The 16,250-nt window shown below is 33.4% G+C and overlaps 2 long non-coding RNA genes across 2 annotated transcripts; both read right to left on the bottom strand.

The window, feature by feature from the left end:
* Positions 1–6,005: 6,005 nt before the first annotated feature.
* Positions 6,006–8,464, bottom strand: LOC123890024. The gene is made up of 2 exons (XR_006802687.1): positions 8,103–8,464; positions 6,006–6,243 (listed from the first exon to the last, which is right to left on the bottom strand). It is a non-coding gene; the product is annotated as an uncharacterized LOC123890024 (long non-coding RNA).
* Positions 8,465–11,085: 2,621 nt separating this feature from the next.
* Positions 11,086–13,544, bottom strand: LOC123890023. Its single transcript, XR_006802686.1, has 2 exons — positions 13,183–13,544; positions 11,086–11,323 (listed from the first exon to the last, which is right to left on the bottom strand). It is a non-coding gene; the product is annotated as an uncharacterized LOC123890023 (long non-coding RNA).
* Between the last annotated feature and the right edge of the window lie 2,706 nt (positions 13,545–16,250).

The raw sequence follows: 16,250 nt of genomic DNA, 5'->3' as shown, positions 1-16,250 counted from the left end.
TGATTGTGACATATGTGATGTGTTTATAGGCTGCAATTTCCTTTGTTTCATATATTCTGCAAAAGCAAAACAGTTTTGTTTCTATTATTCTTCAATCTTGAGGAATGTGAAAGTTTACAAGTCTTGCTTGACATATGTGATATGTTTATAGCATACAAGACCGTGTCTATATTGTTCTCAATCAGAAATAGAAGCAACCATACCAGGACAAAATAAAGCTCTTCAAAACTTATTTTGTCCAAATAATAAGTATCTCAATCAAACACTATTAATAATATTGAAATTATAATATAGATAGAAACCTCAGAAAAATAATTATCATGCCTAGAGCCAAGTTTAGGCCGAGGGAACAAATATCTTGTAAGCACTTCGATTGTACTTCAACAACAACAAAATGGCAAATTCAAAACTCAGTAGTCAGTAAAATGCATATTGATGAGAATTCACTAATAATGAATTCAGTAAAATGCATAGTAGTTAATTTTTCAAAAGAAAAATATAATATTAGACCTATCATCTTTTATGCAGTCGTATTATAAATCAATAATGAATTAACTATATCTATAATCTCATCAGATGTGCTCCAAGGCTTCAGAATTAGCATGTGTACTCAAGTTGAAAACGTGGCTATTTTGCCTAGGAAAATGATACTTTGAGGAAAGTTGCTACCACTAAAGTCCTTTCCAATATACACTGAAAATTCTGCTCTTGAATATGCTACTGCTAAGTTTAGATATTGCAAGGTCACTGTATCTGACTTTGGCCCAAGGGAGCGCCAGAAAACAATGAATTACAAGGCTAGAAGGAACCTAAATTGCAATTTCAACTATATCTTGCTTGCAATTACAGTTAGTGTCAATAGATAGAGTGTTCATGTTCCAACAATCCTCTCAAATGGAAGACTCTACCACTTAAAAATGGCACTTGTAATTGTTTATCCTTAAGGACAACGATGTTTGAAGGGAAGTGTATATTGTCACAGGAAATAAGTAATTTATTAGTTTATTTTAAATACTATTTTTTATCGTATGTCATTTCACCTTTTTAGCTTTGGGGGGTTGTATTTAACTAGACCTCGTGCTTCATTTGATTATAAATCAAAATTTGAACAAATATATTCTCTCAAAAACTCCCATTCAATACTATGCTTACATAATCTGTTTTTTGTACCAGATTCTATTCTAAGTCGTTAGAATCCATACTTTTGAGACTTCGGTTTTATCGGTTCGTTCCTAGAATCCATTTTTCCGTCTCAATCACTCCATTACTCTCTTTTTAATGGGAAGTCGATCAATAGCAGCAGAAAAAATTGTGTTTTCCTATCTTTAAACATTAAACTATCGCGTTCACGTCAAACAAGACAATAAAAAATTTGTCCACAATGATCATATAGTTATATACTAACCAGCTATCCCAACATGCTCATATAGTAATGTTGTGTCGCCTAGGTCGATAAATGTAGTTTTTCAAAAATTGGGTTTTGCTATCCAAAAAAATTTGGCGGCGCAGCTTGTTATCCGTCTACCTTTTGTTCATATGTAATTATTATAATTATAATATATATAAGAAGAGTTTACTAAGCAATCATTAAAAAGAATATTCACACAATCGATTATGATGAAAACAACATATACAAATGAACATAAATTCAAACAAGGAAATCATGGGAGAGAAACTTACTTTCAAAAAGTGGGAACTAAGCTTTCAACATAACACGGACTCAAGAGTGAAAATCTTATCAACCAAAAGAATCAAACCATTGCAGGAACCAACTATATGAAGACATCCTTTGTGGTTAACATGATAGTAAGGATTGTAAACAACTGTGAAAGAGGGGTTGTCGAGTAAACTACGTATAGGGTATGGAAAAACACTGTAATAATGGTGATGATGATCATCATGTTCGAAGGGATTTACCGGGGTATTGTAAGTGATTAATGTAATGAGGAGAGGATTCCGTGTTGCTGATTTCTTGAGGTGCAAATTGATGAAAGTGGGATCAGAGATTAGGGTTTTCCAAGAATCATTCACACATTTGAATCGTACAAGAGATTTAACGGGAACAAAGGAAAGTATCTCGCCGATCAGATCATTGTAGAGGACCACTGGCGACGGAGTCGTCATAGAATGAATCTTTTTGAGGGACTAAACTTAAAAGCGGATGATTTTGTAAGAACTAAAAATATATTTAATTCTAGTTTATATAACATTATTTTGATAAAAATAAAAGGTTTAAATATGAAAATGATATATGCAAATATAGAATTTTTATTTATTTTAGTCCTTATAAATATATAACATTTTACTTTTGGTCTCGTTGTTTTGTTTTGGTCCTTATAAAATTTATTCATATTAAAATCGGTCCAAGTAAGCACTAAAATCAAATATTAGAAAGACAAATTTTAATATGAACCTATTCTGAGAGGAATAAGATAAAATATCAAGGACAAAAAGCAAAACACTATATATTTATAAGGACTAAAGCAGGAAAAAAATTATTTTACAAGTACTAAATTAAAATTCTCCATACTTGCTTGCATCATTTTCATATTCAAACTAAATAGATAAATTTTTGTTTTTTATTTTATTTTATTTTATTTTCACCACAATTCGGGAGTCAGTTTTGACATCAAGTGGTTTCGGTCTCCTCTCTATCGTAATTGGGAGGGGTCGAACCGTGATTCTTCCTACCAAGTTCAGCGTCAATCACCACTTAACCAACTAACGATTAGTAGATAAATTTTTGTTTTGACGTTATACAATTGGTGACAAATTGAGGATCAAACTATAATTACTTTTTGAGCAAAGAATAAATTTCTTAGAAGATGGACTACGAAAGATAGAGATATATAATCAATATACGTAAGAGCTTTTGCATATTTTTGAGCTTTGCTCAAAGTAGAAAATAAAAAATTTCTTCTGCATCAAACACAAGTAAACATTCTCAACCTTTCTCAATTAACAATGAAACTAAAAGAACAAAATACTGTTGGAGAACAAGCATACACACTTTGTGTTATTGAAGAAGAGGAAGACGATTTAGGAAGAAAAGAAAAGAGATTTTATTGATTAGAGAATATATATGAGAAAAAGTTATTTACACACTTTGTTCTAACTCCTACTTATAGAAAACAAAAGATAGGTGGTTAACTTGATAAACAAGTAACCAATTACTAACCAATTACTAACTAACCAGTTAGTTACAACCAACTAACTTGAAATGAAACTAACTTTTTAAACTAGGTTTGAACAATTACAAAACAACAAATACGTTCTTCGGGTCCCGTGAGTTTAGCTTAGTTGCAGGGATATTGCATTATATATGTTGGTGGCCGAGGTTCGAACCCCGGTCGCCCCACTTATTCATCTCAAGTGTGAAATTTCTAGCGATTAGATTACTTGATAAAAAAAATACCATTCTTTGGGATACTAATTCACATATTTGTAGATTATTTATCTTTCTGCCTAGACCTGTTTTTCATAGAAAAAATTAGTAGAGAGTTAAGAGTAATGTTTAGAAAGTTTTCCCTCATAAAACAAAATTGACTTATCATCAATTATATATAAGCCAGCCCTGAAGAGAGCATTACTGCATTAGTATTAAGGAACACTAAGAATTTGGATTTTGGAGATGTTACCTTACATCTCTAGTCTAGAATATGCACATGATCAATTGTGTAATTAATTGTGACTGATAATATACTATAAAAAGTTCTCACAAATTGTTCACTCAACAAAATCATCACACACAAATTTCATTATTCTTAATTTGATCACTTATTAATCCAGACAGCGCAGGTGTACATTAACATAATGACTAATATTCTGAGCACTTAGTTTAGTGCTTTTTGTTGTAAGGGTTTGAGTACCCCTTTGTACTCCCTTATAATAAATTTTTGATTATAAACAAAAAAAACATAATGACTAATACTTTTCTTTTTTTGAATCAATAATGACTAATACTTGACAATCAAGTTATATTTCACTACAAACATATTCTCCAAAAATACAAAATCAACTTCCATTCAATAAGGTATTTCCCTATCCAAGCCAAAATAGTATTTGTTAAAATGAGGTTTACGACAAAGTACACTACAAACTCATATTGGTCGTATTCGGACGACATGTACAAAATTCATTACAAAATTCTAACCGATTCAAGACATTAAAATTAAAATTAAAACTATAGAAGTTCCTTGTAGTTCTTTGTTTCTTCCCCGTAGTTCCTTTTTGACTAATAGATGCTATAGAAGTTACTTGTTTTACATGAATCATATACAATTGATTGATATTTTGATGACTTTTTATTCGATGGCCTCTAAATACGAAATATTTATCTGTTACCTCAATGACCCTTAAAGTCCAATAAAATTTGAGATGATTAAATGTTTTCTCCATATGTTCAATAAATTTTGAGATGGTTATATGTTGCCCCAATGACCCTAAGGTAATCAAAAGGATTTAACAAGGAGAATACACATAAAAGAGAATAGGGAATAGATAATCAATTTCTCTGAAACGAGAATTGGGAAAAAGTTGAAAAAACATGCACCTTTACGGCATTGCCGATCTGTTGGACTTGGCAACGAGATTGGGTCGTAGAGGAGAAGCAGGTTGAGACCGAAACCCTTCTGAATCTCTGATGGCTTAGTACAAAATAAAAACATAATATTTTCTTTTTTTAAATAAAAAACTCTATTAGGTCAGGTAATCGGAAAAAATGACTTTTTTTTCCTAGTGACCAGAAAATCCACCTTATAGGTGAATAAGTGGAGTGTCCCGGGTTCGAACCTGGTTTCCTGCACATATAGTGCGATGTCCATACTAACTAACTGAGCTAAACTTACAGGGACATCAACAAAATGACTTAAGAAAGGTCGACATAATTTCAAAATTGCCACTCCTTTTTTTTAATTTTTTTTTTGTATTTAGTGATACTTGTTAAGTCGGATAAAACGGGAACGACTTGCAAAAGTTTGAAATAATTTAAAAAATGTCACCACGTGATTTGTTAAGTCAGGTGGCAAGTCCAACCAAAAATCACGTGACTTCGACCACCAATGAGTACAAACTTACCCATTTCTATAAGAGTATTTTTGTACTAGTTAGGTGATTTCGACCACCAGCGAGCAGCAACCCATTGATTTTGGTGAAGTATTCTAGTTTTTGCTCGTTTCTTAAAATTGTTGAAATGGGGGGAAGAAAGTGGGGCACATTATATATAGTGAGTGAATTCGCATCTTGGAAGACGAACAGGGTATTTGGCTAATTTGTACCCTAGAAAGCGAATGATTTTTTTTCTTTTCAAATCAGGGTGTTTTTTTTAACCTGGGGCATGATGGGTGCAAATGTTGTGTAGAGTCCGAACATTGTTCACTTTCTAAAAAAACGAGGGGATTTTTTTTTCCTACCCCAACATTTAACTCTTTACCCCTACAAACAATTCAATATTCCCATTATACCCTTTTTATTATTTTAATTCACCCCTACATATGAGTAAAGTTACAAACCGAAAAATTCAAAAAATGAGTTTCGAAGTTTAGCCACGGTTAAACCGTAGCTAAACTGGAAAATTTCGGAATCCATTGTACAAGTTTTTCGATAAGAAAATTGCAAACCGGAACAATTATTAAAAATTTTACCGGTAAAGTGGTAGCCACGGTTTAACCGTGGATAAATATAGTCTTCTTCATCTTCTTTCATTTTCCCGATTCAATTTTAATTTCTCTTTTCGCATTTTTTTACTCGTTGTTGTGTTTAGCGTCTAGGCATTGAATTGTGTTGAACATATTTGATAAGGCTTCTGTTATTGACAAAGATGTGTTTGTTGCCAAAAATCAGAGAAAAAGAAATAGAATAGAGAAAAGACAGAACAGAATCGAAAAGAGAGAAAGGAGGGAGAAGGAGATCTCGCCGCCATTTATAACACCCTTAATTTACCCCTTTATTTTATTTTCGAAAAAGTTAATTTCATTTATTTAATAAGGATGTCACACTTACTCCAATTAACTAATTCTTCAAATGATTAAAAATCATGCAGCGGAAAATACAAAAATAATATAAGTTTCAAAGTCCGAATTGAAAATACTGAATCAAATGACATAGTCCAATTGTTATAAAAATTTAGCAGCATAATTAAATAAAGTTTCTCCCCAACAACATCCTAACAGAGCGACTCCAATTAAATAGCAAAGCAACAGCTATCCGAACACATCAGCTATGATTCATCTCCTACCTGAAAATCTACGGTTGCACACCGTAGGGCCAAGCCAGAAGGGGGAATGTAAAGGTGAGCGACAATACATCAAGAAAGTAACTGAATTAAAACAACGTAATAACTACCAACATCATAAACAACAACAAGACCACCTAAGCGGATGGCCGCGCGCATTCATCAGTCAACCACAATCATCAATTAACAATTAAATAAAGAGAAATAAACAACATCATTTAAATAAATAAATATAATTAAAATGCATGCAATGCGCCTAGACTCGCTACATGCACGTGGTACCAATAGCAACGTCATTTCTAGTTTTACATCATAGAGGATCAACATCATTATAAGCAACGTCATTTTCAACTTCATTAGGCAACATCATTTTCATCATCATTTATACAACTTAAATAAGCAACGTCATTAAACATATGAATGAATGCATGTCATGTTATGATAAGCAACGTCAATAGGCAACATCATTTAACAACTTCGATAGACAACTTCATCATCATTATAACAACATCAATAAACAATGTCCATAAGCAACTACAACAATAACAAATACAACATCATAATTTCAGCACAACTCCAACATCATTAAAATAGATAATTCAACATCGTTATAACCACGTAAGTCAACATCATTATTCAACGAAACGACAATTCAAACAACACAATTACTATCAACGAGCAACGACTTAAAACAACACCGATACACAACAATTATTAGCAACTTCGATTACAACACCAACTAAAACTTCATAACTCAATTAATCATTCACTCCTCTCCAAAACAACAACCTATTACTCCTTTTTAACAGTACTCATAACCCAAATCATCTTGATTTAGTTTACCGACGAAACATATGGATTTTAAGTCAATTTAATTAATAAAAATTAAGAAATAAATTCAAATATTAATAGCATATAAAACCAGGGAGAGTGAGGTACACCAGAGGGTTCCAAAATATTTAAAATACTCTACATAAAATTTTGGGAAACTTTTATAAAATTATAATATTTTAAATCACCTTTTTACATCATATAATTAATTAAAAATAGCTACAGGTGTCCAAAAATTACCAAAGTTATACCAAAATTCTCGTAATATTATTTACTATTTTATAGTAAAAAGAACGAAGACAATTGAAGTACCCTAGATGCCTCACGCGCCTCCACTCGCCGTGGGTGAGAGTGGGCGTGGCCTGGATCTACTATTCATCTTCTTCCTCACCAACTTTTCTGCAAAGCGGGTAGTTTGACCCGGTTACCCGACCCGGACGTATCTCCCTCGTTTCTTAACGGAATTCGATGTTCTTTATACCGTTTTGATTGTCATTCAATTTTTAAAGGATTCATTGCATTATTTTTAAGTTTCGGCAATTGAATCACGCGTTTTAAATAGAAAAAGGTTCATACGAAAATTTGACAAAAACTCCATTGATGGGCATTCAAGAACTTCGGTTTTGACATTCTTTTGACTCGGAAAAACCCCATGATTGTTTTAGATGCTTAACAGGTTTTAAAATTGTTTCCTTTTTAATCAACATCAAAATCCCATAAACTCCATTATTTGAATTCTTAAGAACAACATCAATCTATGGTTTTATTTACCCAACAATAGAATACGAACTTTTAATCAACCAACAACTCACAACTTCAATCATCATAATATAAGATTCAAAAGGATGGCCAACACATATTTCAAACACGAATCTAAGGTGCAATGATAGAATCAAAACACAATGTCATGTATACAAAACTCAAACATCACAACAATGAACAAGGAAAAGAGGAGAACAACAACTTAAAGCACACATAATGAATATAGCAAATATGCCTATTGAATTCAGAATTTCAAGAGTATATAAAGCTCCCTTACTTGGATTGTAGTTAACTCCCTAAATTGAGGTTAAGCTTTTCCTTCCTTTGCTTCTCTTCACTCTCCCATGAGCTCTTTCTCTTCTCTCACTCACTAGCACTATTTTTGTTTTGTGTTTGTTTTGTTCTATGCATTCAAAATGTTGTCTATTCCTTCTCCTCTAAAATAATGCCAAAGGATCATGGTATTATTGCAAATAAATTAGTTTGATGAGAATTAAAATTATATTTATTCTCCATTATTCTCATCTCTACTATTTTTCCATCTACACCCCCCATATGCTCTCAACACCTCAATATATAACTTTCTACTTCTTTTTCTTCTTTTAATTTTTATTTAGCAACATCATTATTTTTTTATTTATCAATTACTTAATTATTCACCACACAAAATAATTAAATAAATTATTCGTCACCCCAAATAATTAAATAAACATCGTCAATCAACACCACAACAACTAAATAATTAAATAAAATGAATTCTAATTTTTGGGGCGTTACAACTCTCCCCCACTTATAAGATTTTCGTCCTCGAAAATTGTCTGAAGAAAACAACGCTAGATAAAATTCCTTCATTCGACTCTCTCCGACTCTAGTGCCGCATCCTCACTAGTAGGTCCTTCCTAGACTACGTTCATCGTAACGATTTCTTTGCTCCTTAGGTGTTTCGCCTCTTTACCTTCAATTTGTAACTACACGAATTCCACAGTCAGATACCTTCTCAATTGCACATCAACGGATTAAATCACGTACGACAAATCGAAAATACATCCTCACAGCTGCAACACTTGAAAAACACCATGAAGATTTGATGGTGGTGGCAATGCAATCTGATAGGCCACGCCCCTATCCTCTTAAATATATAGTACGGCCCAATAAACCGCGGAACGAGCTTTTTGGACTTCAAAGTTTGTCAAACACATGTCATCACAGTCACTCTCATAAACACATGATGTCCCTCTCGGAACTCTACTGCCCTATTCTTTTGATCGTAATAACTCTTTTGTCGATCTTGGGATGCCTTCATTTTCTACTGAATCCTTTTCACCTTTTCAGTAGTCTGCCTAATCATTTCAGGCCCCAACACTACTCGCTCACTGGATTCGGTTCAACACAAATGTGTCCTACACCTTCTCCCATACAAGGCTTCAAACGGTTCCATTCCGATGCTAGAATGGTAGCTGTCATTGTAAGTAACTCTATCAATGGCAAGCAACTATCCCAACTTCCTCTTTGGAATATTCAGCAGCTTCAACAATCCTATTGGCTTCTATTATTCAACTCTGTTCTTGAATCTCATGACCCCATTCTCGGCAACTTCGTAACTCACTTCTTTTACCCAAGTTAATTAATTCTAAACAGGTCGACTAACCTCAAGTCTCGCTTCTGACCTTCTCTGGTTTCTTCCAACATAGCATTGGTTAACCCCCACATTCCTAGTTTCACATCTCTTGGCTTCCATACACATACTATACTATGGTCTCTAAATCCGTCGATTAGTCTTATCTCTCTTGCCACGAGTGGTAACATATGCAACGTCTTCCTAATCAACGCATCTGCCACTACATTTGCTTCACTAGGGTGGTAGTTCAACTCAAAATCATAACCCTTTAGAAATTCTAACCACCTCCTCTGTTTCATATTCAACTCCTTCTAATCAAATGAGTACTCCAAACTTTGTGGTCGCTGAAGACTTCAAACTTGAGCTATACAGATAACGTCTTCGAACTTTCAACATGACCGCTACGACTGCCAACTCTAATTCGTTATAGTTGGATAATTCCTCTTGTTGATTTTCAATTGCCTCAAGCATGCGCAACTACTTAACCCTTCTGTATCAGAACTCCATCCCAGGTCATCTTTGATGCATCACAACACACTTCGAGAATTCATTCGCATCAGGTAAATTCAACATTGACGCTGATGTTAGTCTCTGCTTCTACTGTTGGAAACTTTCCTCACACGTCCTGTACCAAAAGAAGGCTTGTCATATTCGGGTAAGCTAAGTCAGTGATAAAGTTATCCTATAAAAACCTCCAACGAATCTCCGATAGTAACCAGCCAATCCCAACAAGTTATCTCGGCTACTGATGACTTAGGGCTTACCACTGCAACACTGCACTCTCTCAGACGGGTCAACTGCTATTCCACCACGCTTCTGTTGCGCCTCTCTAATATGAGAATATCCTGATCTCAAGTCATTTTCACATGCTTCAACTAATAGGTCCATTAGATCATCAATTCACGCAAGGTAATATTTGTCCTCGGTGACAACTTTGTTCAACTAACGATAGTCAACACAGAGTGTCTTACTCCCATATTTCTCCTTCACCAACAACATTGGAGCTCCGCACGATGATATATTTGGTCAAATGAACTTCTTCTCCAACAGCTCTTCTAACTGCTTCTTCAATTATCTCAACTCTGCCGCAACATTCTTTAGGGCACCACCGACATTAGTCGAATATCAGGTAGACCATTGGTAAACTCTGCTTCTCGTTTGGTGTTACATCGCTGATATCGTTTAAGAAATTCCACATCATTGGTAAGTCGATGATTACAACTCCTCCTTCCACTTCCATTGTAGTGAACGTCGTAAACATCTGAGCGTTCTCCTTCCTTAATTTTTCCACTTGTCGAGTAGACGCCATCTCCAATCTTGCATTCGCTCCAGATTCGGGAAATAACACCATCTTATCCATATCAATTGGTTGTCTCCCCCACTTATTTTAAACCCATACGCAGCCTTCTGCCGAGAGGTCAGACTTCTTATACTAACCTCCAACTATTTCCTTCGCTCGCAAAGGTACGAAACATCGACAGTGTTTACACACATGTCACCTGCAAAAAAAAAGATCGTCATCTTGGTCTGACTGGACCGACCTGCTTTGATACCACTTTATAACACCCTTAATTTACCCCTTTATTTTATTTTCGAAAAAGTTAATTTCATTTATTTAATAAGGATGTCACACTTACTCCAATTAACTAATTCTTCAAATGATTAAAAATCATGCAGCGGAAAATACAAAAATAATATAAGTTTCAAAGTCCGAATTGAAAATACTGAATCAAATGACATAGTCCAATTGTTATAAAAATTTAGCAGCATAATTAAATAAAGTTTCTCCCCAACAACATCCTAACAGAGCGACTCCAATTAAATAGCAAAGCAACAGCTATCCGAACACATCAGCTATGATTCATCTCCTACCTGAAAATCTACGGTTGCACACCGTAGGGCCAAGCCAGAAGGGGGAATGTAAAGGTGAGCGACAATACATCAAGAAAGTAACTGAATTAAAACAACGTAATAACTACCAACATCATAAACAACAACAAGACCACCTAAGCGGATGGCCGCGCACATTCATCAGTCAACCACAATCATCAATTAACAATTAAATAAAGAGAAATAAACAACATCATTTAAATAAATAAATATAATTAAAATGCATGCAATGCGCCTAGACTCGCTACATGCACGTGGTACCAATAGCAACGTCATTTCTAGTTTTACATCATAGAGGATCAACATCATTATAAGCAACGTCATTTTCAACTTCATTAGGCAACGTCATTTTCATCATCATTTATACAACTTCAATAAGCAACGTCATTAAACATATGAATGAATGCATGTCATGTTATGATAAGCAACGTCAATAGGCAACATCATTTAACAACTTCGATAGACAACTTCATCATCATTATAACAACATCAATAAACAATGTCCATAAGCAACTACAACAATAACAAATACAACATCATAATTTCAGCACAACTCCAACATCATTAAAATAGATAATTCAACATCGTTATAACCACGTAAGTCAACATCATTATTCAACGAAACGACAATTCAAACAACACAATTACTATCAACGAGCAACGACTTAAAACAACACCGATACACAACAATTATTAGCAACTTCGATTACAACACCAACTAAAACTTCATAACTCAGTTAATCATTCACTCCTCTCCAAAACAACAACCTATTACTCCTTTTTAACAGTACTCATAACCCAAATCATCTTGATTTAGTTTACCGACGAAACATATGGATTTTAAGTCAATTTAATTAATAAAAATTAAGAAATAAATTCAAATATTAATAGCATATAAAACCAGGGAGAGTGAGGTACACCAGAGGGTTCCAAAATATTTAAAATACTCTACATAAAATTTTGGGAAACTTTTATAAAATTATAATATTTTTAATCACCTTTTTACCTCATATAATTAATTAAAAATAGCTACAGGTGTCCAAAAATTACCAAAGTTATACCAAAATTCTCGTAATATTATTTAATATTTTATAGTAAAAAGAACGAAGACAATTGAAGTACCCTAGATGCCTCACGCGCCTCCACTCGCCGTGGGTGAGAGTGGGCGTGGCCTGGATCTACTATTCATCTTCTTCCTCACCAACTTTTCTGCAAAACGGGTAGTTTGACCCGGTTACCCGACCCGGACGTATCTCCCTCGTTTCTTAACGGAATTCGATGTTCTTTATACCGTTTTGATCGTCATTCAATTTTTAAAGGATTCATTGCATTACTTTTAAGTTTCGGCAATTGAATCACGCGTTTTAAATAGAAAAAGGTTCATACGAAAATTTGACAAAAACTCCATTGATGGGCATTCAAGGACTTCGGTTTTGACATTCTTTTGACTCGGAAAAACCCCATGATTGTTTTAGATGCTTAACAGGTTTTAAAATTGTTTCCTTTTTAATCAACATCAAAATCCCATAAACTCCATTATTTGAATTCTTAAGAACAACATCAATCTATGGTTTTATTTACCCAACAATAGAATACGAACTTTTAATCAACCAACAACTCACAACTTCAATCATCATAATATAAGATTCAAAAGGATGGCCAACACATATTTCAAACACGAATCTAAGGTGCAATGATAGAATCAAAACACAATGTCATGTATACAAAACTCAAACATCACAACAATGAACAAGGAAAAGAGGAGAACAACAACTTAAAGCACACATAATGAATATAGCAAATATGCCTATTGAATTCAGAATTTCAAGAGTATATAAAGCTCCCTTACTTGGATTGTAGTGAACTCCCTAAATTGAGGTTAAACTTTTCCTTCCTTTGCTTCTCTTCACTCTCCCATGAGCTCTTTCTCTTCTCTCACTCACTAGCACTATTTTTGTTTTGTGTTTGTTTTGTTCTATGCATTCAAAATGTTGTCTATTCATTCTCCTCTAAAATAATGCCAAAGGATCATGGTATTATTGCAAATAAATTGGTTTGATGAGAATTAAAATTATATTTATTCTCCATTATTCTCATCTCTACTATTTTTCCATCTACACCCCCCATATGCTCTCAACACCTCAATATATAACTTTCTACTTCTTTTTCTTCTTTTAATTTTTATTTAGCAACATCATTATTTTTTTATTTATCAATTACTTAATTATTCACCACACAAAATAATTAAATAAATTATTCGTCACCCCAAATAATTAAATAAACATCGTCAATCAACACCACAACAACTAAATAATTAAATAAAATGAATTCTAATTTTTGGGGCGTTACACCATTGCCGCCATCTCTGACCGAAACTCACCACCGCAGAACCACTTCCTCCGTTGCCGCCATTGTTGATAAGGCTTCAATTTTCTTACTCCAGAGTGTTGTTGTTATTGGAGATGTGGAAATTGGGAAAGGGTCATTAATTTGGTATGGATCTGTATTGAGAGGTAGGGGAATTCAATATACAGATAAACAGTGATGAGAATATTAAGATACCAGGACACTTATTAACATACCGGCACACTTTAATTAACATACCAGCATACTTTAACATACCAGCACACTTTAATTAACATATATAAGGGTAGAATGAGAATATTTTAAAATATGTTGGGGTAAAGAGATAAATGTTGGGGTAGAAAAAAAAATTTCAAACGAGGGATATATTTTGGCCATTTTAAGGGACACTTGAGAAATGGCTGAGGCCCAAAAAAAGAACTCATGGATCAATCGTTCTTTGTGTGCATTTATATAAAAAGGGTTATGCTAACTAAAATGAGATGAAATTTTTTGAAGCGTATATTATAGGAAAGCACTCACTAAAATGTCTTGTTAATCAAAATAAGGTTAAATACGTTTGTTTTTAGTACCCACAAAATTATCGATTTCTTTTTTTTTCTTATGCAAAAAGTGACTTTTTTGTTTTTAAGTCAGGTAGTCCAGTGACTTGAAATGCCACCCATAAGGTGGATAAGTGGAGTGTCCGATGGGGTTCGAACCCCGATCCCTAATGAAGGGATTCCCTACATTTAGAATGTGATGTTTCTATCAACCGAACTAAGCTCGTTTTAGTCCCACAAAAAATTTATACATGCAATTTTAGTTTCTGTTATTTTTAAAAAATTTCAAAATTGTTTTATTGTCGGTAAACTTTAAAATTTTTGAATAATTTTTTTAGTCATATGTTTAGAATACTATGAAAAGTTTATTTAAAAAAATTCAGAGTATTTTAAAATGAGATGAATTAAGTATGAATTTTTTTAATTTTAAAAGATAAAGATAATAATAACAAACAAAAAAAAATAAAAAAAATCAAATTTTGAGTTTATTTTTTGAGAATTTTTTTGTAATGTTCTAAACATGTCTGTAAAATAATTATTCAAAAATACACATTGGTTTAATAGCAGGCTTTGTCTAATGTGAACAATCACATTAGATTGTGCATCGTGCATAAGGACTTTTTACCATTAGATTAAAGTGGTCTATCATACATCCTCTACACCCAATCTACTCTCTCTTCTTCTCTTCCTCTCTCTCCCAAACACGTTCATATCTTCTTTCTCCACAAATTTTATCTTTCCGGCAACACCACACCCACGTCCGACCACCAATAGATCGCCATCTTTCCGGCCACCACAAGCTCACCCACAAGAAATAGTTAAGGAATTTAAAAAGATTCATGATCAATTTTGAATTCCGGTGAAATGTTATGCAATTATCAAATCCAAAATCAAAAATCATCTTTAATAACAAAGACATCATAAGTAAATCTGTAAAAATAAAAGGTTAAAAGCGAAAAAAAAAAAAAAAAAAACAATAGATCCATGCTCATCCCTTCCAATCCGCTGGTGAATCACTTTCTGATTTCTGGACGTCGTCGTTTGGCATCGTTTTCCGATGTGAGCCGATCCGATTTCAGAAGGACAACGAGTCAATCCGACTCATGACGAAGCGTCTTTGCCAAAACCGCATAGCCAAAATTTGTCGCAGAGCTCCTCTGTACCGTCAAGCATCTCTCAATACGACCCTCCACCGTCGTGCGCCGCCACTCTCCCCTTTATTGTTCGCTTGCTGGCGTTTGATTCTGACGAGAAAAAATAATTGGGAAGACAATGAATAGATTTGGTGTGAAAGGTGCACCATTGCATCTGGTGGAATGCTTGATCTAAGGGTTAAAAATAGTCTTGCATGATGCAAGACTTGTAAGAGTCGTGCATAGTAGACCTCGCCTTAATAGCAAAGACTAAAACTATGTGCATAATAATTTTGTATAGAACAAAACATACCACTTTTTTCTATAGGGACCAAAAATAAAATTTAGTAATTTTATAGGGGACAAAAACATATTTAACAAAAAAATAAATTATAGTCCATTGAAATGCATATGGATCGGTAGATGTATATTTCATACTTTATTGGCTACATCAAAATTTAGGTACCATTTGACTTAGATTTTTTTTAGGTGTAGAAGCTATTTTAACTATAAAGCTAAAAATAATAGTTTTAAAACTAAAAGTAAAGTTGTTTGGTAAATCTTACTTTAAAAAAAAAAACGTTAAAAGTTATTTATATTTTATTTTTTATTATAATAAGATTAAAAGATATGTTTGATAATAAATACTTTTTGAGCAAATATTAAAATGTTTCTTAAAATATAGAAGCAACTTTTTCCTTACTAGAACTTTTAAAAATTGTTGTTTGGCCTAGCTTCTTATTTCTAAGGAAAAAAAAGAGGAAAAAGTGTTAGGCCAAACGGTACCTTAGTAGTAAACTTGGTCTTAATATTGCCTATGGTTTTTTTTTTTTATGAAAAATATTATTTATGGTTGTGTTTATATATTTCTATTTTTA

Source organism: Trifolium pratense, linkage group LG6 (genome assembly GCF_020283565.1).
Source record: "Trifolium pratense cultivar HEN17-A07 linkage group LG6, ARS_RC_1.1, whole genome shotgun sequence".
NCBI lineage: Eukaryota > Viridiplantae > Streptophyta > Magnoliopsida > Fabales > Fabaceae > Trifolium > Trifolium pratense.
The sequence above is the reverse complement of the archived record's forward strand: the minus strand, read 5'-3'. Positions and strand labels throughout refer to the sequence as shown.